Here is a 15937-nt window from a genome sequence, read left to right as displayed (position 1 = left end):
TTTATGTGTTAGTTGGTATGACTTGGTAGGTTATATTTTGGGTCTGAGAACGCGCAAAAATTTTTCCCATATAAATTAATGTTAATTGCTTCTTCGCTTTATGTCATTTCGGCACGAACGGCTTCATAGGAACGCTGTACCTTAGCGGGGAAATACAGGACAAGGGCGGTCCCGTATGGGACAAACCAATTTAGCCCAATATATGGGATGCCCCGGCAAATACAGGACAGTTGACAACCCTATGTTCAAGTTCAAGGCCACTTGTCAGAAGGAACAGTCTGCCCCTGAACTGGAGAGGGACCAGTACTGTGGGGGGGCTGGGAACCTGAGTGCCAAGACAGTGTTATGTGGAGTGTTTGTGGAGAAAGGTGCTGCTAAGCTTATACACAAAGTCAGGAATCAGAAGGTTGAGAATAGTGGGACTAATGTTCGGAGCTGCATATATTTCAATCCAAGCAGTAGGAAAGGCAGGAGCGCTCAGAGCGTGGATCAGCATGTGGAATTATGCTGCTGTAGCCATTAGTGAGACTTGGTTGCAGGAGGAGCAGGGCTGGCCGCTCAGTGTTCTGGGGTTCCGTTGCTTTAGACGTGATAGAGCAGGAGGGATTAAGGGAGAGGCGTGGCATTACTAGTCAGAGAATATGTCACAGCAACGCACAGACAGGACAGATTGGAGAGCTCAGCTGATGAGGCTTTATGGGTAGATCCAAGGAATAAGAAAGGTATGACCACATTAATGAGATCATAATGTGTCAATCCCCGCTGAATCATATATTATCAGTTTTAAACTTTGACTTCGCAGAGTCATAGAAAAGTACAGCACGGAAAGAGGCCCTTCAGCCCATCTAATGCTTGCCAAAACCATTTAAGCTGCCTACTACCATCGACTTCCATTGGGACCATAGCCCTCCATATCCCAAATATCCACGTACCTATCCAAACTTCTCTTAAACGGTGAAATCAAGCTCGCATGCAATGCTTGTGCTGGCAGCTCATTCCATATTTGTGATGCATCAGATCCAGGGTAAAAATGCTTTAATTCTCCTTCAACGTGTATACTGGGAATGACATTAAGCAATCCTGACCCTTGAATTTGAATCAAATTGCATACATTTTGAGCTGCTAATTGTGAAAGGAAGTTAACTTTGCAAGTTCCTCAGCATCTTTTTGTTCTTGCACTCATTTTTCGATCTACTTGAATCTATCAGTTTTAGCTGATAATAACTAAGTATCCTTCAAAGGATTCTGAGGAATATCAGAGGGTTTCTGCGGGATACGGAATCAGAATCGGAAATAGGTTTAATATCTCTGACAAACTGTATGTTGTAAGATTTGTTGTTTTGCAGCAGCAACGGTGAAATTGATTAAAAAAATACTATAAGTTACAATAAGAAATATATGAAAAATACACTTAGTGGCCCATTTTTACACCTGCTTATTAATGCAAATGTCTGATCAACCAATCATGTGGCAGCAACTCAATGCACAAAATCATGCAGACCTGATCAAGAAGTTCAATTGTTTTTCAATCCAAACATCAGAAGAAAGTGACTTTGACCATGGAATGATTGCTTGTGCCAGATGGGGTGGAGTATCTCAGAAAGTGCTGATCTTCTGGGATTTTCACGCACAACAGTCTCTAGAGTTTACAGAGAATGGTGTGAGAAACAAAAAATGTCCAGTGAGTGGCAGTACTGTGAGCAAACACACTTTGTTAATGAGAGGTATGAGGAGAATGGCCAAACTGGTTTGAGCTGACGGGAAGCTGACAGTAACTCAAATAACCACACATTACAACCGTGGTAGGTGGAAGAAAATCTCTGAATGCACAACACATCAAATCTTGAAGTGGAGGGACTACAGCAGCAGAAGACCGCAAACATACACTGTGTAAGTAGCACAAGAGAGATTAAAATCGTGAGTTCACTTTAAATAGCAGGAGTGGCAAAATGGTGTGGTACAAGCACTTGCAAAGACATGGGTTGATTAGGAGAGGTAGCACGTCTCTGAATATGGGAGATCATGTCTCATGAATTTGACTGAGTTTTTGAAAGAATCAAGAAGGTTGATGCAAGTAGTGTGGCAGATATGATCTATATGGATTTTGATAAGGTTCCACACGGTAGGCTGCTTTTGGAAAATTAGATCCCATGGGATCTGGGGAGAGATAGTAGAACACAGAATTGGTCTGGTGGTGGGAAATAGCGTGTGATGGTGCAAGGTTGTTTTTCAGACTGAAGACCCATGATGAGTGGTGTTCCTCAATGCTTGACTATTTGTCATGGCTATTTGTCATCTTCTGTGTATCAATGATTTGGATGAGAATTTATCTAAATCACTGATACAAATGACAAATTCAGTAAGCGTTGTTGAGAGTAAATGTGGCTATTAGGATTTACAGGGGGATCTTTATCAGATGGGAAAGTGGGCCAACGAATGGTGAAGGGAGTTTAGTTTGGATAAGTGGGAGGTGTTGCATTTTGGGAAGACAAATGAGGGTCGGACTTTCACAATGAACAGTAGGATGTTGGGAGTGTTGTGGAACAGAGGGACCGAGGAGCACAAGTACATGGTTCCATAAAAGTGGAGTCACAGGTAGACATGATGGTGAAGAAGGCTTTGAGCATGCTAGCTTTCATTAGTCAGAGCATAGAGTATTCAAGTTGAAATGCTGTACTAGTTATATAAGGCATCAGTGAGGCAGCATTTGGAATACTGTGTTCGGTTTTAATCACTCTGTTATAGGTAAGTGCAGAAGGGAATCACGAGAACTTGTCAGGATTCAAAGAACTTGGTTATGTGTAGAGGTTGAGTATGCTAGCACTTTATTCCTTGAAACATATGAGGCTGAGGGATGATCTTATGGAGATGTATAAAACCATGAGGAGCACAGATAGAGTGAATGCATTGTCTTTTTCCCAGGATTGGGAATCAGGAATTGAAAAGCATAGGTTTAAGATGAAAGAGGAGAGATTTGATAGGAACCTGGGGATCATAGTGTTGCTAAACTGCTGGAAAAACGCCTATTATAAATGCAAACACGAGGAAATCTGCAGATGATGGAAGTTCAAGCAACACACACAAAATGCTGGTGGAACGCAGCAGGCCAGGCGCCATCTATAGGAAGAAGTACAGTCGACGTTTTGGGCTGAGACCCTTCGTCAGGAACCGAGGAGCACAATGCCTGGCTTGCTGCGTTCCACCAGCATTTTGTGTGTGTTGCTATTATAAATGCACCTATTATTTTCACTCCAAGTAGGAGTTTTGGAAAATGTCAAAATCCACTATCTCTTAAGTTGCAAAATTGTGACAATCTTTTGTGCTGCAGTGACTTCCAATATGAGGATATTCAGCCATAGGCTCAAACAGGATAGGAAAGGACAGGATTGTTCTCCTGAGAACAAAAAAAGTTGAGAATAATTTAGACAAGATTAATTTATCTTGGATAAGGTAAGTAGAGAGAAGCTATACCCATCGCCATTAGCAGATAGGTCAGTGGCCACTTTATTAGGTACAGCTGTACACCTCTTGTAAATGCAAACATCTAATCAGCCACACACATAAAAGTTGCTGGTGAACGCAACAGGCCAGGCAGCAACTCTAGGCTGAGACCCTTCGTCGGGACGCAGCCAATCATGTGGCAGCAACTCAGTGCATAAAAGCATGCAGACATGATCATGAGGTTCAGTTGTTGCTCAGACCAAACGTCAGAATGGGGAAGAAAGTGACTTGGACCGCGGAATGGTTGTTGTCAGACGGGGTGGTTTGAATAACTCAGAAACTGCTGATCTTCTGGGATTTTCACACATAATGGTCTCTAGTATTTACAGGGAATGGTGCAAACAAAACATCCAGTGAGCGACAGTTCTGTGGGTGAAAACACCTTACTAATGAGAGTGGTCAGAGGAGAATGGCCAGACTGGTTCAAACTGACAGGAAAGTGACAGTAACTCAAATAACCATGTGTTACAACAGAGGCGTGTTGAAGAGCATCACTGAATGCACAACAACATGGTGAACCTTGAAGCGGGCAGGCTACAACAGCAGAAGACCATGAACGTACACTAAGTGGCCTCTTTATTAGACACAGGACATGCCTAATAAAGTGGCAACTGAGTGTAGTTTTTAGTTTGACCCAAAGGTATAAGAAAAATGGATGGTTATGGGCTGTACAGGAGGGAAGGGTTTGATCAATTGTGGATTATATACAGTAGGTCTGCACAACCTAATGCACTGATACTCCCTTGGTGCGCAGCACCGTACTGCATTCCATGTTCTTCGTTGAGAGTAAGCAGACACCAGTTTAGTGCACGATGGATACAAGGTGTGAGTAAAATGTCTTGTAACTCTTGTCTTTACAGAGGGTGCTTGAGCTGCTCTGTAACTCTGATATACTCTTTTATATCAGGTTTGCAATGACTGCAGTATTTTACTGTCAAATGGATCTGGATGGCACTTGAAAGAAAATGGTCGACACGGCAATGGAAAGAGTAGAATGGGACTGGTGAGATGGTTCTACAGTGAGGCAACACTGATTTAATGGGCCCAATAGCCTCCTTCTGCATTGTTTCAATCATGAGATTAATTGCTGCTGTAGTTGCTCTGGACAAAATGTTCTTCTGCGTTGGGAGGTGCTGGTAGACTGGTGTTAAGTGGAGCTGGACTCTCACCGTGCTGTGTCACTGATAGCTACTGCCGGTGGTAGACAGCACAAAATTGGTGCACTATCAGAGCTGGTGGTTGCTGGTTAATTCCACAGACGCTTTGAATTCTTCTAAGTCAGAAATACAGTACATAGATTCTTAACAGGCAAGGTATTGAAAGGGTTACCACAGGTAAAATGTGGAGATAAGATTACATCCAGTTCGGTTTTCGAAAGGTGGAGCAGGCTGAAAAGGCAGAATGGCCCACTCCCACTCCTAATTTACTCATTCCTGTACACTTGAACAATTCCCGTCCCGAAATCTGAACTGAACTTACATAACAGGAATCTATTGACGTGACAAACCTCCAGGCAAAATAACAGGCAGTGGCTGAAGGTGGAATGTAGGCTAAGAAATAAACAAAAGCACCTTTAAAAGGACAAATTAGTACTAATCCATGTAGAATAGATTTGGAATTAAAACAATATTGGTAAATAGTTTTTCTTGCCCGAAATTCATCACAAAGCGACACAGGCTGTACTGCAAACACAGTCCTGTACAGTAAGTGTTTCACTCCACTTAACACTGGCCAGTACTAATTAAAGTTAATTGGCACCTCTTACTGGAGAAGTGCTTTGTGCTTGTTCCAACCACTACTTGACATTTCCGTCTAGTCAGCTGGAATTTTCCAAAGAAGGGTTGCGGTCCAAAAGTTGACTGTTTATTTATTTCCATAGATGCTGCCTGGCCTGCTGAGTTCCTCCGACATTCTGTGTGGCATTACTTTGGATTTTCAGCATCTACAGGCTTTCTCATGGTTAGCATTTTGCTAGTTGGTTTTCAAGTTTTTATTTTCTAGAAACAAGAGGTGGCACGGTAGGGCAGCAGCCCAGTTAGTTCTGCTGTCTCAAAGCTCCACTGATCCAGCTGCAGTCCTGAACTGTGCTGTGTGTGTGGAGTTGCACATCTCGACCGTGATCTGGGTTTCCTCCAGGTGCTCTGCTTCCTCCCACATCCTAAGGATATACCGATAATTAAATAGCTACTGCAAATGACCAAACTGAGTATTATGACGCAAGTAGCGCAGGGAGTAAGCGTGCACTTCTGCTGATGTTGATTGCGGAGGAGATGTTGTTACCAATGTGAAATGACCGAGATCTGCAAGTATGGAAACCTTGAATCGGATTGAATCTTGAATCTACAACAGAAATGAGTGGATTCAGCCCCGTCCATCACAGGGAAAGTCCTCACCATCATTGAGCTCATCTACAAGGAGTGTTGCCACAAGAAAGCAGCAACCATCATGAAAAACAGCACAAACCAGGCCTTGCTGTCTTCTTGCTACTAAAAGAATTACAGGAGTCTCAGGTCCCACACCACCAGGTTCAGGAATAGTTATTACCCTTCAATCATCAGGCTCTTGAACCAGCATGGACAATTTCACTCACCTCAACACTGAAGTGATCACTGAACACAAACTATGTACTCTACAACTCATGATCTCAGAATATTTATTTACTTTTTTTTGTATTTGCAGTTTTCTGCTTTTGCACATTGCTTTCCTTTTCAGACTTTGTATGTAGTTTTTCATTACTCTCTTGTATTTCTTTGTTCTATTGTGATTGCCTGCAAGAAAATTAATCTGAGTGATAGATGGCAACATACTGTATATGTGCTTCCATAATAATTAACTTTAAACTTTAAATAGGAGTAGCTAAATAGCACAGGAAAGAAAGGGAAGGTGATAGACATATTGAATTGAATTAACTATTTCTTACATCCTTCACATACACGAGGAGTAAAAATCTTTATGTTACCTCTCCATCTGAATGTGCATTGTGCAATTTATAGTAATTTGTAATAAATAGTATGTACAACAGGACAGTCAACATAGCATAGAAATATAATTGTATCAGCGTGAATTAATCAGTCTGATAGCCTGCTGGAAGAAGCTGTCCCGGAGCCTGTTGGCCCTGGCTTTAACACTGCAGTACCGTTTCCTGGATGGTAGCTCTGGAATAGTTTGTGGTTGGGGTAACTTGGGTCCCCAATGATCTTTCAGGCCCTTTTAACACACCTGTCTCTGTGTAAATGTCCTGAATGGTGGGAAGTTCACATCTACAGATGTACTGGGCTGTCGCACCACTCTCAGAGAGCCCTGTGATTGAGGGAAGTACAGTTCCCATACCAGGCAGTGATACAGCCAGTCAGGATGCTCTCAATTGTGCCCCTGTAGAAAGTCCTTAGGATTTGCAGACTCATGTCAAACTTCTTCAACCGTCTGAGGTGAAAGAGGCGCTGTTGTGCTTTTTCACCACACAGCTAATGGAATAAATCCTCAGTGATGTGTATGCCAAGGAACTTAAAGCTGTTCACCCCCTCAACCCCAGATGTGAGAGAGGATACATTGTACAGGGAAAGGAGAGGGGAATAGAATGAAGTTACTGGGAGTTTTCATGGACCCAATGGGTTGAATGACCACGTTCTGTTTTGTATTTGTAATACAAATTACAAATCAGGAGTAAATAGAAAAACGTGGGCAGGCATAATTGCTTTGATTGATCAGTTGGACAGAGAAGGGAAAGAGGGAATTATGACACAGATGCTTTTTGACCAAGCTGTTTCTGAAGCAATCCCACTTTCATTCTGTTTGTTTCTGAACCAAACTGTTCTAGGCTGCCGTGTTTTCTAAATGTAAGCTTGATCCGCCAATTACATTTATTAATCTGGTTGACACATCATAATCATCAAAAACCATCTTGCAGTCATGGTATATTATTAATTTCCCTGGAATTCCCTTGGAAAGTTCCTGCAAGTTATATTACCCAATTTTAACTCATCTTTAAAAGATAGTTTTATACTGCAGACTTACTTCATTATAATGGTCCAAATGTTCACTTACTTTGCTCAATGGCTCTAGGCATCTGGAACTTATTACCCAACATTTACTATCACTGAGAAAATGATATGGAGCCACCTATTTGAATGGCTGCAGGACATGGGCTGATGTTAGAATGTGCGACTGGCACTTCATTGTATTTCCATGTTTCTGTCCGTCCGATTGTAGCTTTGGATGGTGCTGTCAAAGATGCCTTGGTGATCTGCAATACTGTATCTTGCAAATGTTGTACATGGCAACCATGTGGAGAAGGTAGATGCAATGCCATTCAAATGGGCTTCTTTTCACCTGGATAGAATTGATCTTCTTGAAAGAAGTTGCTCATCGAGGCACCAGTAATCCACTAGTCTTATGAGAAATATTCGACAAGCCAGTTACTGATTTTAGAGAAAACAAATATGCAAGGTCATCAATATGAAATGTTAACTGATGGATTTTTCACTCCACAGATCCTAACTGACCTGTTACGTATTTCTGGCATTTTCTGATATTATTTCACTTTTCTATTGTTCTTCTGCATTGCTTTATAGATGGTTTAAAAAAGGCTTTAGTAAGTCAGGAGATAAATCAATTATCCTTGCAAGCTCAATGTCTGATCTGCAAGAAGCAATAATTCTGTCCAACAAAGATATTTATATTAATATCAATTGTAATGACCTTTCCAACAGATATTTATTTTAACTTCAATTGTAATGAGCAATTACATACACTCATCCACTCTCAATCCATCTCCGTGGTGGTTTAATGATCCCTTTTGGGCTGCTGCTTGTTTCCACAGATCCCTTGCTTTCACTTGCTGTATTAATAGCTGTGTTCTTTTGAGAACTCTGATCTACATGTTCATTTCTTTCACATCCTTCTGTCCAGATCCTATCTGTTCATTTGTTTTTGTTCCTGCTGTGTAACCATAATTTGTTCCACTTGTCTCATAGTGGAGCCCTGATCTACCTCCATGTGATCAATGAGCCTTTGCATAAATTCCAAATGATTCTCAATTCACAGAGCTCCTTCTGTTGCCTGTGTATCATAGATAACAATTCCTCCTGTTGGTTTGTATTGAACTGTTGCTGTTGTTCTGATCTTTGGGTCTGTGTGGTCTCTCCGTCTTCTTTAGACCTAATATTGATTGCATTCACTTTTCAACAATCAGTAGCTGTGCCTTTAGGTGCTGACCCTTGTGCTTGAAGATCACTATACAGCCTCCTTTTACTGGAACGTTCTCTCCAGTATTGCCTGTCACTTTTAATTTCACTGGGTAAATCTTGTTCTTTACTTTGAGTCTTGTAATCATCCATAGGTAATAGATTTACCTGGGCTCCAGTGTCAACCTTGAATGGAATTACTGTCTCATTCAATGGAAAGATCCATTACACCGGCATCATCAGTCTGTAGAGAATCTACAAATACTTCCTTCATTTCCTCAGCAACTGTGTGCACCTGTCTCTTGGTAGCTCCACCTTGCAAAATTATTCTTCTTCCCACAATCATTGCAGGACTTTCTGTAAGCAGGACACTTCCTTGGGAGCAACACACATCAAAGTTGCTGGTGAACGCAGCAGGCCAGGCAGCATCTCTAGGAAGAGGTACAGTCGACGTTTCAGGCCGAGACCCTTCGTCAGGACTAACTGAAGGAAAAGTTAGTAAGAGATTTGAAAGTGGGAGGGGGAGGGGGGGATCCAAAATGATAGGAGAAGACAGGAGGGGGAGGGATGGAGCCAAGAGATGGACAGGTGATAGGCAAAAGGGATACGAGAGGATCATGGGACAGGAGGTCCGGGAAGAAAGACAAGGAGGGGGGGAACCCAGAGGATGGGCAAGGGGTATAGTCAGAGGGACAGAGGGAGAAAAAAGAGAGTGAGAGAAAGAAAGTGTGTATAAAAATAAATAATGGATGGGGTACGAGGGGGAGGTGGGGCATTAGCGGCAGTTAGAGAAGTCGATGTTCATGCCATCAGGTTGGAGGCTACCCAGACGGAGTATAAAGTGTTGTTCCTCCAACCTGAGTGTGAGGCGACACTTCACCTGTGAGTCGGCTGGGGTGATATACTGCGTCCTGTGCTCCCAATGTGGCCTTCTATATGTTGGCGAGACCCGATGCAGACTGGGAGACCGCTTTGCTGAACACCTACGCTCTGCCCGCCAGAGAAAGCAGGATCTTCCAGTGGCCACATATTTTAATTCCACATCCCATTCCCATTCTGACATGTCTATCCACGGCCTCCTCTACTGTAAAGATGAAGCCACACTCAGGTTGGAGGAACAATATATTCCATCTGGGTAGCCTCCAATCTGATGGCATGAACATCGACTTCTCTAACTTCCACTAATGCCCCACCTCCCCTTCGTACCCCATCCATTATTTATTTTTATACATACATTCTTTCTCTCACTCTCCTTTTTCTCCCTCTGTCCCTCTGACTATACCCCTTGCCCATCCTCTGGGTTCCACCCCCCCGTCTTTCTCCCCGGACCACCTGTCCCATGACCCTCTCATATCCCCTTTGCCAATCACCTGTCCAGCTCTTGGCTCCATCCCTCCCCCTCCTGTCTTCTCCTATCATTTTGGATCTCCCCCTCCCCCTCCAACTTTCAAATCTCTTACTCACTCTTCCTTCAGTTAGTCCTGACGAAGGGTCTCGGCCTGAAACGTCGACTGTACCTCTTCCTAGAGATGCTGCCTGGCCTGCTGCGTTCACCAGCAACTTTGATGTGTGTTGCTTGAATTTCCAGCATCTGCAGAATTCCTGTTGTTCACTTCCTTGGGATGTGCCTACCTCCACATTTGTTGCATTTACTGTTTGAGTCTACTGTACCTCTTTGCTATGCTGTCACTTTGGGAAATGCCTTGTGCTCCGCCCTTCTGTTTTCACAGCATGGACTGTTGTTTTGCCCTGTACAATGCTTTAGCTTGTATTTGTGTGGACTTTGCTACCCTGAATTCCACAGCCTTTTCCAGCGTTAAATCTTTATCACAGAGTAGGCTTTCTTTAAGTCCATTATCTGGGATTCTGCAAACTATTTTGTCTCTGACTAGTCTCTCAAATCTCCAAACTCACAGGACTTACTCAGTGTGTGAGGCTCAGCTAAGTATTGGTCAAAACTAACACCTTGTTTCTGTTCACATGAAAGTAATGTATAGCTTTCAAATGTAATGTTTACACTCGGGACAAAATTCTCCTCAAATTTTGTTATCAGCGTGACCAATGTCAAGTGGGTCCTGTTATTTTGAAATCTGTTGTAGATGTCCAAAGGGTCTTCGCCAACTACATGTGGTAATGTTTCCTCCACCCCGCCGGCTCTGCTTGCCGCTAAATATATATTGAATCGCAGTTTGAAGCCGTTCCAATTATCAGCTAGATTGCCAGTAAACTGCATAGGGCATCTTTAGGCCTTCTCCTCAATTTCTTGGTGAACTTTGAGACAATGTTTGTTCTTGATAAAAGACAAACTTGTGTGGGTTAAAACAAAACTAGCATGTTTATTTGGACACAAAGGCTTCGAGCTCCACACTTTAGCACGCATGCTCCCAGTTTACCTCTGGTTCCAGGTTAGACGCACGCATTGCACTCACTAGGCATTGGTGAACTAGAAGCGCGAGCTGAAGTGTGGAGCTCGAAACCGAGAAGAGAGTCCGAATAAATGCGTTTGTGTTTTTTTTACACACGCAGGTTTGTCTTTTATCAAGAACAAATATAACATGGTGTTAGAAGTTGGTGTGAGGTCTAAATATGAAGCGTAACTTTGGTTAGGGGTTGGCTGGGCGGTAGTGCGGAGGGATTTGCTGGGAATGCAGTGAGAATAAAATGGAATCTGTGTAGGATTAGTGTAAATGGGTGATTGATGGTTGATGTAGACTATGTGGGATGAAAATCTCACTGTCTAACGGACTGCAAAAACAATACAATGTTCCCACTTACTAGCCCCTTTCTCTTCAGGCATTTGATCTACTTTCTTTCAAATAATGATCTGGTTCTCTTTTAAGGAGCCAACCAAATGGCAGCCAGCAGTTAGAATATTCTGGGCCTTGTATCTGAGGAAGAATGTTCAATCCTGGAGAAGGTCCAGAGGAGGTTCACAAGGATGATCCCAGGTATGAAAAGCTTAACCATTGAGGAATATTTGATGACCCTAGCTTGCATTCAGTGATGTTAAGTAGGTTGGGTGGGGGTGATCTCATTGAAACCTTCCAAACATTATAAGCCCTGGATAAAGTGAATAATGAGAGGACACAGCCTCTGAAAATGGGATGTCCCTTTAAAACTGAGATGAGGAGGAATTTATTCGCGCAGAGGGTAGTGAATCTGGAATTCATTGCCACAGAGGGCTGTGAAAGTCAAATCATTGGGTGTATTTAAGGCAGAGGTTGATAAGTTATTGATTGGTAATGGGGTTAAGGGTTATGGGGAGAGGATGGGAGAATGAAATTGAAAGAAAAATCAGCCATGATTGAATGGCAGAGTAGACTTGATGGGCTGAATGACATATTTCTGCTCTTATATCTTACACACACTTCCTTCATCACTGAGTTAGGCAAGGCATTCCAGTTACTAACCTTTCACTGTGTGCATTTGTCATGTCACCTCTGTTTCTTTTACCAGGCCTCTGATTCTCATCCTTCCACCTGTGAGGACACTTCTGATCACTTTCTCCGCAGTACAACCGCTCACAGACAGTCACTGGCAAAGGGGAACACAAGACTTGTGTTCAGCACCTCTCTCATTGGGCTGATAGGGGGATGATTGTATCATTCTCACAATTAAACAACTTACCTGAGCAAACACTCCAATTTTCATGAGGGATGAATGAATATTGAGGTAAAGATATTAACAAATCAATTGAAAACTAAATCTGACCTTTTATTTGTGAGCCTTTTATATTTCAAAACGTTTGAAAATCCTCTCAATATGAATATTATTTGTTAAAGAATTCAAAGTGTATGAAATTATTTCCATTTGTTCCGTGAAGAATTGAATGTTATGTTTGCAACTCCAGAAACTAATCGAAAGAAAAACACAAGAGCCGGGATACCTAGTTCTTTTTTGTTTTGTTTTAGTGAGGCGCTCAGATGACATGGTGGTGTAATAACGTATGCCATTCACATACTTTTTACATACAACCTGTAATGAATTATGTAAACAAAGAATGCTTAATCAAGCAATATATTTACAAAACTACTCAAATATTGTTGGTTCTCTATCGTGTCCTCCAATGACAGGAAACCTGTGGGAGAGTTTTTTAAAGTGAAAAACCCATTACACTGGGGCAGTTCCAGCCTCTTGACCTCAGAGGTCCGGGTCCAGTGGTGTGAACAAGTATCAAAAACTGAGGTCTTCATTGGTTACAATAGATGACCATGACCACCTTCCTGGCCTTTGGATCTCACTGTAGATCTCATCCATCCAGTCCCCTTGGAGCTGGCTTCACACGCAAGGGTAGGCATGTCCCTATCTCATGAGGCTGACAGTTACCCTCACCTGGTTTAACCAGCTTGTCAAAGCAAAGTAACAAGGTGTGGCTGCTGGTGCATGCAAGCAACTACTTGGAGCCACAGGTGGGACACACAAACTGCTGGAGAAACTCAGCAAGCCAGACAGCATCTATGGAAAAGAGTGAACAGTTGACATTTCAAACTGGAGCACAAAGTGTCATTACTCCAACCTAAGTGTGCCCTCATCGCAGCAGTACAGGAGGCCATGGACTGACATATGGGAATGAGAAGTAGATCCCACTTTTTCTGGCAGACAGAATGTAGGTGCTCAGCGAAGCAGTCTCCCAAACTAAATTGGGTCTCACCAGTATACAGGAGGCCACACCGGCAGCATCGGATACAGTAGTGTCAGAGGAACAACATCCATGAATATTGATTTCTCAAAGTTCCAGTAATTGACCTCCCCCCTTCACTATTCCCCCATTCCTGATTCCCTCTCTCACCTTATCTTCTTACCTGCCCATCATCTCCCTCTGGTGCTCCTCCCCTTCTCTTTCTTCTCTGGTCTTCTACACTCTCCTATAAGATTGCCCCTTTTCCAGCCCTTTATTTCTTTCACAAGTCAACTTCCCAGCTCTTCTCGGCCTCTCTCGGTTTCATCTATCACCTGCTACCTTGTACTTCTTCCTCCCTTCCCCCCATCTGACTGCTCATCTTTCTTTTCTAGCCTGAAATGCCAACTGTTTATTTCTTTCCAAAGATGCTACCCGTCCAGCTGAGTTCCAGCATTTTTTGTGTGTTCCTTGGTTTTCAGCACCTGTAGATTTTGTCGTCTTTGTGCCACAGGTGAGAGTTGAGTGTCCAATGGGGACCAAAGGTGAGCGAGCTTCCCCAGAATGGACACCACAAGCCCTTTCACCAAAGGTGCTACCCCTTCCTGGACACTCCATACACCCCACTCAACTACTACTGAAAGGTTAAATACACCTAGAGGGAGCATTTAAATAAAGAGCCTGAGTTAATAACCTTTCCTTAACTTGCTAAACTTAAAGATATTATATCTCCTAAGAACTTGTTCTGCATTTTCTTATTAATTTTTCCTTTATTCTACCTCAATACTTGTCTTTGAAATGACCTGTATGGATGGCATGCAAAACAAAGTTCTTTTATTTATTTAGTGATACAAGGCCCCTATAGCCCCAGCAACCCCATGACCCCAATTAACCCCTAACCTTTTCATGGGACCATTTAAAATGACCAATTAACCCTTCCAGTACATCTTTAGACTGTGGGAGGAAACCAGTGCACCCAAGGAAAGCTCATGAATTCCATATGGAGGATGGACAGATTCCTTATAGAATGGTGCTGGAATTGAATTCCGAACTCCAGAACAGTCCGAGCTGTAAGAGTGTTGCATGCTTGTGTGGATACATGTATCAATATCCAATGGCTTTTCTGAAGGGAAAGTATGATCACACAAATGCATAGACAAACAGACATCCAGATACACAAGAGATTCTTCAGATGCTGGAAATCCAGAGCAACGCACACCAAATGCTGGAGGAGAGCAGCAGGTCAGGCGGCGTCTATGGAGAGGAATAAAGGGTCAATATTTCAGGCCGAGATCCTTCATCAGGACTGGAAAGGAAGAACCAAGAAGCCAGAATAAGAGGGGAGGGGCAGGGGAAGGAATAAGGGTTGGCAGGTGACAGGTGAAACCAGGTGAGAGGGGGAATGAAGATAATGAAGCGAGAAGATGACAGGTGGAAAAGGTAAAATGGCAGAAGAAGAAATCTGATAGGAGAGGATCAAAGGAGAAAGGGAAGGAGGGGAGTTACCAGAGGAAGTTGATGGACAGGTGAGGAGGGGAGAAGGAGTAAGCAGAGACAGAATGGGGAATAGAAAAAGAAAGGCGGGGGGAGGAAGAAATTAACAGAAGTTAGAGAAATCAATGCCCATACCATCAGATTGGAGTTTACCTTGATAGAATATGAGGTGTTGCTCCTCCAACCTGAATTGTCCCATTGTGGCAGCAGAGGAGGCCATGGACTGACACATCAGAATAGTAACAGGATGTTGAATTGAAATGGATGGCCACCAGAAAATCCTGCCTTTTGTGGTGAATGCAGTAAAGGTGCTTGGCGAAGCGGTCCCCCAGTATATACCAGGTCTCACCGATGTAACGGAGGCTCCACTTTGAGCACCAGACACAGTAGATGAACCCAACAGACTCACAGTGAAGTGTCACCTCACCTGAAAGGACTGTTTTGGGTTCTAAACAGTGGTGAGGGAGGAGGTGTAGGGCAGGCTTTCATGAAAGTGCCAAGAGGGGGATCAGTGGGAAGGGACAAGTTGTCAACAGAGTCATGTAGAGAACAATTGCTGCGGAAAGTGGAGAATGGGGTTGGGGGGGGTAGTGAAAGATGTGCTCATTGGTAGGATCCTAGGACAGTATAGTGGAAGTTCTGGAGAATAATGTGCTTGATATGGAGGCTCATAGGGTGGTTGGTAAGGACGAGAGGAGCCCGATCCCTGTTATGGCAGATGTGTGGGAAATGGAGGAGGTACAGGTGAGGGCAGCATAGATGGTAGTGGATGAGAAATCCGTTTTTTGAAGGAGGAGGTCCTCTCTGATGTTCTAGAATAGAAAGTCTCCTCCTAAGAACATATGCAGTGGAGATGGAGGTACTGAGGAAAGGAATCATATTCCTACAAATGACGGAGTGGAAAGAAGTGTAGTCAAGATAACTATGACAGTCAATAAAAGACATCAGTAGATAGTCTACCTCCCTTCATACAGAATTTTGACTCTTTAAGTACACGGGGTGTATGTACCCTGATCACATATTCACATAATCTTGCACATGCTCTTTTGATTGGCTCTCCTCCTCACCCCCTCCTTAAGACTTTCCGTTAGAATATTAGAAAGTTTTTGACAAGAACAGGTCATTTGGCCGAACAGCATCT

General features: G+C 43.0%; 1 long non-coding RNA gene across 1 annotated transcript; it reads left to right on the top strand.

Moving 5' to 3' along the window:
- Window positions 1–1759: 1759 nt before the first annotated feature.
- Window positions 1760–12311, top strand: LOC134358556 (uncharacterized). Its single transcript, XR_010020901.1, has 3 exons — window positions 1760–1890; window positions 11525–11632; window positions 12141–12311. It is a non-coding gene; the product is annotated as an uncharacterized LOC134358556 (long non-coding RNA).
- The last annotated feature ends 3626 nt before the right edge of the window (window positions 12312–15937 follow it).

This window comes from Mobula hypostoma, chromosome 1 (genome assembly GCF_963921235.1).
Source record: "Mobula hypostoma chromosome 1, sMobHyp1.1, whole genome shotgun sequence".
In the NCBI taxonomy this organism is placed as follows: domain Eukaryota; kingdom Metazoa; phylum Chordata; class Chondrichthyes; order Myliobatiformes; family Myliobatidae; genus Mobula; species Mobula hypostoma.
This window is presented reverse-complemented; position numbering and strand designations above follow the sequence as displayed.